This window comes from Molothrus ater, chromosome 1 (genome assembly GCF_012460135.2).
Source record: "Molothrus ater isolate BHLD 08-10-18 breed brown headed cowbird chromosome 1, BPBGC_Mater_1.1, whole genome shotgun sequence".
NCBI classification, from domain to species: domain Eukaryota; kingdom Metazoa; phylum Chordata; class Aves; order Passeriformes; family Icteridae; genus Molothrus; species Molothrus ater.
The window spans coordinates 86,653,259-86,666,239 of NC_050478.2; the positions used below are offsets into that span (position 1 = coordinate 86,653,259).

Below are 12,981 nucleotides of genomic sequence, written 5' to 3' on the forward strand. Positions count from 1 at the left end.
GGCAATGACTAACACAATGCAAAGGATTCATTTATATTCGCCCCCCTCCACCTTCACTTTCACACTCTTTATATCCCTGCTTTTTTTTTTCTCTCGGTGTCTTCCAGTCTGCCTGAAATGCTTGTACACTTTTTTCTCCTTCTGCTCCTGAGACAACACTGGGGCATTCCTTTTTTTTTTAATCTTAGTTTGTTGGATTCTCTTTGCATTATAGATCATCTTTGTCCGAAAAGCGGGACGGACAGCCACTCCCCGTGCCATCCACTCTCAGGGTGATGTGCCTTGTTCCGGGTCCCGTCACATGAGGCTTTCCCATATTAGGTGTGGTGCTGAATGTGCTAAACAAAGCACTAGAGACAAAGGGGAAATGGCCAAAACCCAAGACTCAAATTCATGGCTCTCTACCAGCCCCTTCCTGCAGAACTCCCATCACAAGGCAGTATTTCTGTGCATACAGTGCTGGCAGGACCAAACCCTTAAAAACAGACAACCCTCAGATCCTCGGCACAGTATTTATGGCATCAGTGGGATGAATTCATCCTCATTTCAAGGCAGAATGCATTTGTCTCTACTTTTTCCTGGCTTTTGTTCACCAAAAAAAAAAAAAAAGCCCACGTTAGCAGAGCCGTGTTACAAACTGCTTCCCGCTTCTCTTGTTTAGCGTTTTGTAGCTACCACGGCTGGCCAATAGGCTGTAAATCTTGCCTGGTGTTTTGTAACAAAGGAAAAAATAGAATGATTTGTGTTGACTTTTGGTCATCGTGTATCATTATCGATCCGGGGGAGGGCGGCGGGGAGCGCGTACCGCGGATCTGTTGCTCGCCACTTCTCCGGGAAGGCGGCGTGAGCCAGCAGTCAGTAGAGGGCAATAGAGAAATACAGTTTGTGATGCCTAGAGGATTTGAAGCCCTGATTATGTGTTTACAGAAAAGAAAAAGAAGAAAAGAAGAGCCAGGAGGATAGGTTGTTCAGTTTACTACCGGAGACCTGACTGTGACAGACCACCAAGAAAACGAAATTTTCAAAGAGAGTAGAGAAGACCTTCTGCAGCATCTGCAAGTCTGTCCTTTTTTCTTCAGAGTTACATAGGATAACTTAGCAGAACTTATTGATGTCTGCATGTTCAGTGGACTCGGGGATCGACTGGGAGATGCGGAAATGTACTCTTTGGAAGAAACAGGAGAGGAGGCATTTCAAAGATCCTGCAGGTGACAAAGGTGAGCAAACTCACAGCTTCTCTTTCACGTGAGATAATAAATGTTCAGTAAGCTGTATAAAAGTCATGAACACACTGAGTGAGTGATAGAAATTATATGAGAATTTTGCTTTTTCAGGCATGCTACTGCATGATTCATTTTCTCACTGAAAAAAGAGAATAGTGATGCCACAAGGATTAGCATTTCCAAGCATATGTTATTTTGAAGACATGCTAAAACCAGTGACCTGTTTTATGTCTCATATTTTGTATTAGAATTGTTTGAAACGTGCTCATAATTTTACAAGGTTTATGTGCTATAGTTCCTAGACTCTAGTTTACAGAGAAATATATATATAAAAATGTGACTATTGTTTCTCCTTTTAGAGGGGATTTTTGCTCAGCTTTTAGACAAATGTGATTTGAAGGTTTGGAGAAATTTATTAAGAGATTTTTGGATGCACAGTGGGACTGCCCTCAGGTTTCTCAAAGGCTTTTTAATCAGAAAGATATTGAGAAGTGATAACTAAGAACACAGTAATAACAAAAGGTGTTAAGCCATAGAAATCAAGGGATGCAGAGGGTTGGGAAAGCAGAAAAAACCACAAGAGACTAAGTTAGGAAATAAACATGTGAAACACTTTTCTATTGCCAAGATCTCAGCTGGTGTCACCATAACACTTGGAAAATATCCTCAGGATGCCGGGAACCATTAAAGCAGTACAGATTATCAGAAGATAAACTTCCACTTCAGCTGCCACCACTACCAGAAGTGACTAATAAGAAATGTTTGGGAAATGAAAGATGAAGAATCAAAGCATTGACATTCTGGGGATATCACAGAGCAAATGCAAGGGTACCTAGAGGTCAGTCAGACAGTACCCATTTGAAACAAGGCAGGCTGATAAATAAAATAAATAAATCATATTCTGAAACAAACCATCAGCTTTTAAAAGGTAATTAAAGGACAAGTTATCTGATGTTCCTCTTGAGCTTGGATTTATTTTGTAAGTGGTATCATAGGTGAGGCTATGACACAGTAATTTATCTATGCTTTGAGTCCCAAAAACATGTAAAAGATTAGTGTGTTTTTTGTTAGTTTATACATTGTTTAGAACACAGCTTCCTTGCAGTATGTGCATGAGGGAGGTGAAAGATAACGTATACAAAGCGTGCCACTATATCCTGTGGATTGGCAACATCCATTTGATAGGGAATGGACCCAATGACTATCAGAATCCATCTGATCTTGAAAGCTACAAGTTCTAGTTTCCTATTTTTTCTTCCTTTCATTCAATTTCCAGTACTCTACATCTTGTATACTTGTAAATCCATTCTCTCAAAAGATAATAGAAATTAAAGATGGTGTTGAGCAAAAACCTCAGAGAGAAATATTCATGCAGCTTAATAGCGCCAACTCCTCTTTAAAGTGGTCTCTGGTAGAAATTATTAACTCTGTATCTGGGATGTGAAGCTGTAGGGCATGAAACATTCCCTTACAACTGATACCTATTTTCAGTGACATTAGCAGGGTTGCTGTGTGGTGTTATGTCCATAGAAATACAGTCAAAGGGATTTTTGTAGTGGGGAGCCACACAGGTCAGCGGCTGGAGCTGAGGAATGGGAGCTGCTGCTCCTGGAAGTCCAGGCCTTGCTTTGTCTCTGTGTGACTTTGTGGTACATTAGGCTTGTTTATGGTCAGCTCATGAAGTGGCCAGCCTGGCACCTTGCCCATGCCAAGGGTTGGGCTTTGAGTGGAAGGGTGCAGATGGTACAAGGAGGCCCTCCTTCCATGCAGTTATGGGAAAGGCCATTGCCAGGTTGCAGTGTTCTTCAGTACACAGACAAACATACTCCTATGCCAGTTCTGCCTGTAAATCCTTGCTACCTTGAGTCATAATAAACCATTCCTTAATTTTCACTCACAGAACAGTTGTCTAAAAATGTTGAAATCTCAAGCCAAAGTTTCACCTGTGAAAAAGATGCTGCTAATTAATGTGTTAATTGTCATGTAAACCCCTTTGCTTAATGAGATGTGAAATAGCCCCTGCTGTTAGGAATATCAGTGTGCACAGGAGTTTGTCCCGGGCACTTAGGGTCATTTATTGCTGTGCTGCAGCACAACCCAGGGCTGCTATTTCAGCCTCTTGCCAAAATAGAAACGTTTTACTTTCTGATGAGTCATCTGGGTTTCGCTGAGATCTTGCAAGGTTCCCCCATCCTATTCTTCTTTGCTGTGCAGTCCAGGCCCTGCCCTGGAGGCCTTGCTTTCTCAGGAAAAGATGGGGTGGAACCTGCTTCAGCAGCTGTCAGCTCCATTCCTTAATTAACTTGGAGCAGACTGCTAATTAATGATATGGAGCGTTTTCCCTGTCACTGGAGCTGAACATGCAGCATTCCCAGCCTTTTCTGGCCAGCAGTGTGGCAGAGCAGTGCTGGCAACTGAGTCAGAGTTTGCCACGCGTTGTGCTAAGTGTTCCCTGCATCAAGGCAGAAAGGGAACTAGGTCAACCAAAGGTGGCAGCTTTAATCTATTTTCCAGGTTGGTCATACTTACAACACAGAAGAACTACACATTTCAAGAAAATATTTCCTTGCATTTTTTTTCCTTCTGGTGAAAAAGGGGGTAGAGGAAGACTTAATTTTTTTCCTTTCTTTTTGCTTTAAATTATTTCCTTTCCCTTCTAAGTCTGAATGATCTGTTCTAAGGTGGCACTAGTTTGAGCATGAGGCTGGACTAGATGACCTCTAAAGGTTTCCAGCCTTACCCTGTAATTTTCAACAATCATGCTGCTATTTTGGATTCCTCCTGACTCCAAATTACCTGGGAGAGGGGAAAAAAAAAACCCACCACTGTTTAAAGATAATTTTCTTTCCCCTTAAGTTATTATTTTTATTCATTTGAAAATGCACCAGGGAAAATAAAAGCTGGGTACTTCTAATAAATAACAGTGTTATGGAATAGTTCTTTGCAGTTGTTGGTTTCTGAGTTTTGTCGTAAAATGCTTTAATTACTGTGTTCAGGCTGCTTAGCAAAATTGCTATTAGGCAGAAATGCAGTCAGCTGAGGTGTAAACTGTTTGAGGGTTGTACTCCCTGCTGCAGTTGAAAAGTGGCTTTTCACACCTGTTTATAGTATCCTAAGTTGGTCTTGTGTTTGAAAAGCTGGTGTCATTGCTGATTCTTCCAGTTCTATGCCTGGTGACTCATGTGGTAAGAAGGAGTGAAATATTTACTGCTAAAGTATGTGAAATAATATTAATTTTAAAAATCCATATTGCTTTTTCAGTAATCCATTTTAGCTAAATTCATTCCAAATTATACTGTTTGCCCAGCTGACATCCTTAATTCATCACCCTGGCTGAAACCAAGATCTTAAAAGCCATTTACAACAGCTAAGCAAACATGTCTTTCATTAGCTTCGATTATAATGCCTGATGAAGTGCACAGAGGAACTGAATCTTTAGAGATGACAGTGATGGATATGATTTAGACACAGGAGAGGTAAGAGAATCAGGCTGATGCTTAGAGTGAGCTTTAATCCAGAGTTTCACAGTCAAATATCGGTGGATGGTGCAGTGCTTCGGATCTGCTTCAAAACTGCTGCTGCTGCTGAGGCACAATATATTGTAACTGCACTAGGAAGTGAGCACTTGGGTTTTCATTGCTGGTAATGGGGCCTTGTCCCCAAAACCTGCTCCTCTTTTAGAGGATAAACTGGATGTAACTACCTCCGAAGTGTGAAGCAGCTACAGTAAAGAGGAAAAACTCCACGTGACATCAATTTAATTAGAATGCAGTATCATTGCCTTGATTAGTGATGGAAAACAGGAAACTTCTTCAGTGACGGTTGTATTATAGCTGCACAATTCCGCAGTAGGGAAAGGATTTAACCTTTGTCAAGTTGGCCCGCATGCAAGGCCCTCCACTTTCCTGTGTCCCTCAGAGACTTTGTGCAGAAAACAAAACAGCAAGGGGTAGATAATTCAGCAGAAGATTTCTTTTTCTGAAATCCTGAGGCCTTTGCTTAAGCATCCCAAGCCGTTAAAAGCTCACACTAGTTGTATGCACATATGTTAAACAAACATCATCAGAGTTGTGTTAACTTGTTGCTTATTTGGAGCGTGGAGAGGGGCTGATGCAATCTCTGGTCTTTTTCAAGAAGGTACATAGTCATATGTTTTTATGTATTCTTTTCATTATTATTAGATAAAGCTGATGTTATGTGTTCAAGTACAGTCTGCATAAATCCCTTGAAAGGTCATTTCCTTAGCGAGCAAAGACTTGTTTTCTTTCTTCAGGACAATAGTTTTAGAGACTAGGTTGACAGCAGGGCAGACATAACAAAGTTTGTCAATTCATAATCAATTTATGGAAATGAAAAATATTTCTTTTCTTACTGTGTGCTTAAGCAATGTTTTCCTGATGAAAATATTTATGTATTGGTTTTTTTGTTTGTGTGTTTGTTGGGGTTTTTTTATCTCCTCCTTTCTCCTGAGCCAGGCTGAGATCTCTGTATCCTTTAGCATTGTTTAGAAAAAAAAGATCTGGTTATCCTAAGAGCAGGGAAGACAGTGGAAAGCCTGAAGGAATTCTAGACAGAGTTGCTGTGGCATACATAAGGTCTGTGAAGAGCTTGTCACTGTGCATTTTGGCTCTCAGCTTCTGTTTCATTTGCTTCACTGGTTAATCATTGGCTTGAGTGCTCAGGTACCATGGTGATCAACGCACTACCAGTGCCACAAACCCAGCATGATGCATATTCATTGAAACACTATTTTTGAAATAAAACCAGAAATAAATGCAACTTTTGAAAATCCTCAGCATAGCTAACATTGCCATGTACTTTTCTTTCTAACAATGTAAATTAGCATGGTAGGATACAGGCTTCTTCCTCCCATTTTAGATTTTTCCTTCTGGTGTTGATATCCACAGCTTTCTCATTAAGTGGTTTGAAAGGCTTCAGACTTCTTCCATATGTTGAGTATAGCACATTTGTGCATTGGCCTTTCTGTGCAGCTATTGAGATGTTTGTTCCACTGTCATCAATATTAATATCAAGGAAAGGCCCTTGGAATAAGAGCCAAATGCATTCTTGCTCTGTTAAGCCCCAACAGTTTGCTAAGTGTGACCTTTGTGAAGCTATGGGTATAAAGTTCAACCTTGAAAATCTTGGCCAGCAACTAACTGCTGGAATGCCAATTGGCAAGCTCTTCTTCCTTCTCCAAATGCAGAGCTTTCTGCCTGAATAGCTCCAATGCAGCATCTCTTCCGCAGTGTCAGGTTTTGAGGTCTGATCCTCACACAGACCTCTGGTGCTGTTGTTAATTTTTATAATGCTGTGATATTTATGTCTTTATTTGAATATGTAAGGTGGCCAACACTGGGAAGTCAGCACTGAGGAGCAGTTTCCCACTGAGGATGTTTCTGTGCCAGCATCCGTCCAAGATAACTGCAGGGAATATAGAAAAAAATGTTGCCTCCTTATCATGAGTACCTTACGAGTTTGCTCCTGGTTTTGGTATCTTGAATTCCATCACAATGCTGCTCTCTGAGCACTGGTGCCTGGAGCAGATTTGATATCATGCTGTCAGTCCATGAGCCCCCAGCATGTGGCATGCCCACGAGGCAAATAAACCACAGAAGAGGGAATTAGATGGAGCTAGATGCAAGATATGCATCCACTGGAGCTGAGTAATTGTTCCTCAAACTCTGCTGATCGTAAAAGCTTGCTTTAACTTTTGTTTCAGCTATTTGGAAATGGAAAATACATAATATTCCTCTTACATTCCCCTCACATGAAATAAAGATGCCAAATATTTTTTCAGGCGTGTCTTACCATCTGCTTCAACAGCAATTAGCTCACCAATTGGTGTGGGACAAGTTTCATTAATAGATGGTGAAAGCATGCAAAAAGCCTCCAAACTCAAAGAGCGATGCAGGGATGCTCTTTATCTTTCTCTGGCATTAGGTAGGAAGGGCCTGTGATGCACTGCTTTGCAGGAGTTGGAGACAATTAAAAGAAGTGGAAAGACAAACCAACATACTGAATCCCCCATATTACAGATTTATTTTTTTAAGCATAGTAAAGACACTAAATATGGCAATTGTATTAATATTCCTGAGCCAAAGAGTGAGATTTATAGGACTTGTGGGTCAGGACAGTGGTTGCCTCCCTAGCCTGCTTCCTGTGAGATCTGAGCTGATGTTGTTGCAAGGGTGGTGGGAGAGAAGCCAGGACTTACCCTCTAAGGATTTAATTTGGAAAGCCTTGTAGTTGGGATCCCCTCCTATCTATCTATCTATCTATCTATCTATCTATCTATCTATCTATCTATCTATCTATCTATCTATCTATCTATCTATCTATCTATCTATCTATCTAATCTATCTATCTATCTAATCTATCTATCTATCTCTCCTTCTGCAGTATGGGACTTTCCAGCTTGGGGCTATCCAGTCCTTGAACTCTCTATGATCAACAAATCCTTGTAAAACATACAGGTCCAGCTGCTCTGCTCTGGTGCTTTCCAGCAGAGAAAGAACAAACCTTGAGGATAGTGGAAAATGAGCACTGTTTGCTTCCTCTGCTTCTCCTGACTCCAGGGCCAGTGTAGGAACAGTCACATCCCTCTTCCTGGAGGAAGATGGGCCAAACTGCAGATGGGCCAAACTGCAAACCCAAAGAAAGGGTGTAGACTATTACTGTGGGATGTAGGTGTAATATCTTAAAAATGCTGGTGCCTGTAGCATGACTGAAAAACTGGGCTGTGGCATCAGAACACGAGTTGTCCGCTAAAATGATTTTGTTACCATGATATTGCCAGTCCTATAGGCAACCCTTCCTGCCAACCATTTCCTCCTTCTCATTGATCTGCAGTAATTTTTTGGTTACTTTTTTCGTTACTTTAAATACTTTCGGTTTCTTTGCTTACCTTGAATTATTTTTTGGTGTTCCATTGCGTTAAAGTTGAGGGGTATTCGTAGCGTTCACATGTTGGGTTCAATTCATTCCTTCATACTTCTTTTCCCAAGGTTATTCCATTTTTGAGAACCACTCTAGAACACGTGCAAATTGAACATGGATAGAGACATCTCTTGCCAACAAATCTGTGCACTTGGTTCTTTCCATGGACTGTGGTCTGGAACTTGGCAAGCCTTTAGAATCTTTCCTGGATGAGCAGTTCTGAATTATTCACCAATATTTTTTTGGAGCTGGAGTGAAAATAAACATGAGCTTGAAATGCTGGGTACCAGCTCAAACCCAGACATCCACTATGTGTGCCCAGAACTGAGAGATTTAATTTGGCCCCTTTTAGATTATGATCCTGTGTCACAGTGAGGTTTTTAGTCTGAATGGCATGCAGTGTGATACTCATGTAAATATAAATACAGCAGCTTAGTGCTTGTAATATATTTACAGCCTCCTATTCATTCCTAGTGACATTTTCCTTTTTGGCTACAGTGGGAGAAGATGTGGCCTTTACTCTTGGAATTGGTTTGGTACCTTCTGATGGCAACAAAACCTGCAGATATAGAAGCATGATAAATGCTCAGACATGAGGGTGAGAAATTAGTCCATTTCCAAGCAATCTTAACATCTGCTGGAATGAGCAGAGTTTATGTGGGTTGCACAATTTCAGCCACTGTTCAATTTCATAAAAGCAGACCCATGATTTTTCTGTCCTCAAACACTTGATAGTTTTGGCTAAAAAAGTAGGCCTGCTGCCAAAACGTGTTCAGGTTTTCAAAGTGTCTAATTAACAACAGGGATTGGTTATGCCTGGAATGAAAAGTGTGTAAGGCAAAGAAAGCAATCACCTGGTCTGGTGCTGAAAGGGTTAATGAGGAATTAAGGAGAAGGAAAAAATAAAGGCTTCTAGAGTTGTGTTTAATTTTTCAGTCTCTTTGCTGTCTGCCAGTCCTTTATGTGAATGCTAAAAATTTCATAAAAAAATTAAAAATGCATTTTATAGACCAATTTAAGAAACTGAACATGCAATTCTAAGTTTGGAAAATTGCACTTCTATTTTCTGACAGTATCTTACATTTGTGACTAAGGGAAAACTTGATTATTTCAGTGAATTGCTGGAGAAGTACATGTGAATCTCACTTTATCCATTCTCACCCTGACAGATTGACTTGGAAACCATCAGTTTCAAAGAAGGTAAAGGTATCAGATGAGTTCATATGCAACAGATGGGTTTTCTGGAGAAAGCCTCAGATGTGATAAACTTTCAGAAAAATTTTGCATGACTTGCTGGGGAAAAAGTGCCTTTGTTGTGAATGTCTGCTGGTCCCACCGAAGCTGATGCTACTTTGGGGATTCACTTCAGCTGAAATTAGGACTTTGTTTATAGACCTGTGTGAGCATTGAAGATGAAGACACCAATCATTAAAGCTGTGTCAGCGTCTCAGCAATGAATTGATGTTCTTTTTGGCTAAAGTTCAATGTTCTTTGAATGAAAATCCTTGATTTACATTTCTCAACTATTCATGCGGGGCTATTAAGCTGATGTCTTGCTACTGTTTGTGGAGCCACCGAAGAAACAAGCAAAAAGGAAAAAAAATGCCATCTGAACAACAACCCATGGAAAATATTGATTTAAGCTTGGTGGCTGCTGTTGAATGTGCTTGTCGTTCCCTTATGCAGCCACAGAACACATTGGCATTGCAGGTAGGCTGTCTGACAGCTTCCTTTCAAAGCATTGCCAAACCTGCTTCCTGGATTAGTCAACAACTGTTTCCTGAATTGTGCTTGCACCTGTTTCCTCTTCTTCTGGAATAAACAGTTTTATCTGAAAAAGCATTGACAAAGGCCAAAGTTGCACCCCCAGCCTGGCCAACGTGATATAAGGGAAATCACATTTTCTTGGTGTTTGTAGAATGAAAGTAGCAGCTGTTACCATGGGAATAGTCAATTTATGAAAGAAGAAGTTTTGAGGAGGCTGAACATTACCACTAATCGAAGTGATTGCAGTCAAGACAAAAGGTTAATGTTCAAGATCTGCTAATTAGGAGAGAGCTACTTTTCTGGTAACGTGAGGATGGATGCAAATGAATTCTGTTTGATAAAAATGCTGTTGTCCTGGCTAATCCCTTGAATTTATTATTTTGGATACAAGGATTAAATTCATCCCTAGTATAGTATCCACTGATTTGTTTTCAAGTAAGTGTAAACTTAATGGGTATAAACAGATACTATTTCCTGGAAAGGTTCTTTCAAATACATTCCTATAAAGTATTTTAAAGGTTATTACTTCTCATTCCCTTTTTGGAGACATCTTTCTGTGTTTTGTTTTGTATTTTGCAACTACTGATGTCCTCTCTGTCCTTTTCTCTCTGCTCAACACATTTTCTAGGGTGTAGAAATTACTATGGTTCTTCAGATTTCTCCTTAAATGTGCTAAAAATGTTATCAGCAAAAAGGCTTTTTTATTCTGCTGCACTCCCTCTATTGACTGACTGTGCCAAGACAAAGTGAATAATATAGTAGTCGTCATCTGCAAACAGAAATGTTTGGGCCAGATCATCTCTGCTCATATGAAGTGCCAAATTTTCACTCTCTTCAGGAGAAATGCATCTCTGCACAAGTTCTAAAAATACAGTTTCTGTTAAATTTCTCTTTAGGGCACCCATCTGACATACTTCTTTTAAGAGCTAATAATTTAGAACAATTCTCCAGTTTGCCCTGAATTATTTCACAAAATAATCCTTATTAATTAATTATTTAACAAAATACTTAATTATTATTAACATCATATTTGTGTGAGCCCTAGCTGTTTAAATAATCTTGGGCTCTTCATTCTTCTATTTATTTTCACTTGCAAGTAGCCTGCATTATCGCAAAAGCCTTTATCTGTGTAATTAGTTTTACATGGATTTTGTAATGAAAAGTGGATGTGAAAAAAGGAATGGTGTGTTGGATATGTCCCCCAAAATGAAACCAGTACCATCAAAGCAGTGATAATGTCAGTACCACACTAATGATGGAAGAGCTAAAGGACACTCTGTGACCAGTGGATGCAAGCAGTGGATCCATGCAGTTGTAGAGGGTGTTACAGCATGTGATACTTCCAGCTGTGTATTAGTCTCTAACTCCAAGGCTGTAATTTTGCCCCCACTCTTCTATCTGGAAGAGTGTTTGAGAAACTCATAGCTGCTTCCATTCTGTACAGCCTAGATGAGTGTGTGGCATGCACACTGCCTTCCCTGCCTTGCTCTTGTTGCTCCTTTAATTAGATAATACTGCTTCTACCTGGAGGTATCTTCCTCAAGGCATTTTTAGGGAGCAGTTATATGCTTAGTTAGTTCTTCTCTTGCTGTGCTAAACAGGTCAGCTCTGTTGGTGTCTTTGGATGGGAAATCTTCTTGTCTCCCAGGTTCTACTGGAAATCCCCATTCTTATGTTCTATGGCCTCATTTGCCTTTTTCATCATGTTACCTGTTTTGTCACTCTCTCATTGACAACTGTAGTCCTCGTTTGTCCTTACTGGGTCATCTCCCATGTTACATTTTCATTTTCTGCCCCAGGCCTTGTTGCTTTCCCCATTTCTTTGGCTCACATCTTCAAGGTGCTTGTATTGCTTCACTACTCTACTGATATTAGAATGGGCAGGTACTCTTCTACCTAGGTCACAGTGATCAAGAGCTATGGAAGGACAAGAGTAGCCCCAGAATGGATGCTGAAGACCCATTGCTAATCTTAATTGATTTTATACATCCCTTCTTAATGGCACTTACTTGCTATTATTTCTCCCTTAGCTGTTTTTTAACTATGCAAAAAGTCTTAGTCCTCAGATTTCTTAATAGCGTATAACATGATGTCAAATGCATTACTAAAGTCCTGAAAGATGAGACCTATTACACCTAGTTTGTTCACAAAATCTTTTACCTTATCTAAGAAAACTATATGGATAATTTATATGGTGTCCTCTTGCTAAATTGCTGTTGCACTTTATCCCATTTTTCATTTACCTCTGTGTCTTTATGTATTGTCTCTCTCAAAATGTATTTTAAAGCCTTTCATACTAATGAGGTCCAATGAAATAGCTTGTAATTTCCCAACTGCCATCTCCTCTTATTTTTCTTCACTGATTTTTTTTTGTAAGTAAAGAAACTATATCTACTATTTTTCAATTTCACTCCCAACTAGATGGTGCTATTAAAAATATTTGTCACTGAACCAGCATTACACGTGAGAGGAATTTTTAGATGTGTGAGATGGTGATTAATCAGACTTCAAGCATTTAACTCTTTGAATTGAGTTTTTTGCCAGCTTTGGTAGTTTCTATTTGCATATCCACATTCTTATTATTCGCCTTATCTTTGTCTGTAAATTTAACCTAAAAATTTCTGATTGAAAACTGGGGGAATATACTTACTTGAGGCCTTCCTTGTGTTGTCTTTAATCTCTTTTCCATCCTTCCTCCACAGTGGCACAGCATTTTTTCTTGGTGTTTTTTTTTTTTTTCCCTATTTATACTACCAAAGAGCCTTTTACTATGTGCTTTAATATTCTTTGCAGGACAGAAATCAGTTAAGTTCACGGGAGTTCAAACTTTATCTTTGTACTTCCTGACTTCTCAGAAGTTTCTAGCTTGTGGACAGTACTTTTGGCATTGTGTGAACTCTGCTTATTTCCAGTACCTCCATTTTTTTGGTTTCTGGCTGCAGTTTTGTAAAAGCTATTGTTCAATTTACTGTATTGTTCTCTTTTCTGTATACAGAATAGGCATAACTCGAGAGAGTTTAAATGCCATTTTTATTGTCATTTTACAATGCTT

General features: G+C 39.6%; 1 long non-coding RNA gene across 2 annotated transcripts in view; it reads left to right on the forward strand.

Annotated features, from left to right (window-relative positions):
• The first annotated feature begins 942 nt into the window (after positions 1 to 942).
• Positions 943 to 12,981, forward strand: part of LOC118701751 (uncharacterized) — an 84,855-nt gene continuing 72,816 nt past the window's right edge. For both annotated transcript variants that reach the window (XR_004982579.1, XR_004982578.1), the window contains exons 1-2: positions 943 to 1,217; positions 9,332 to 10,364. This is a non-coding gene — a long non-coding RNA (uncharacterized LOC118701751). The remainder of the gene's footprint in view (positions 1,218 to 9,331; positions 10,365 to 12,981) is intronic.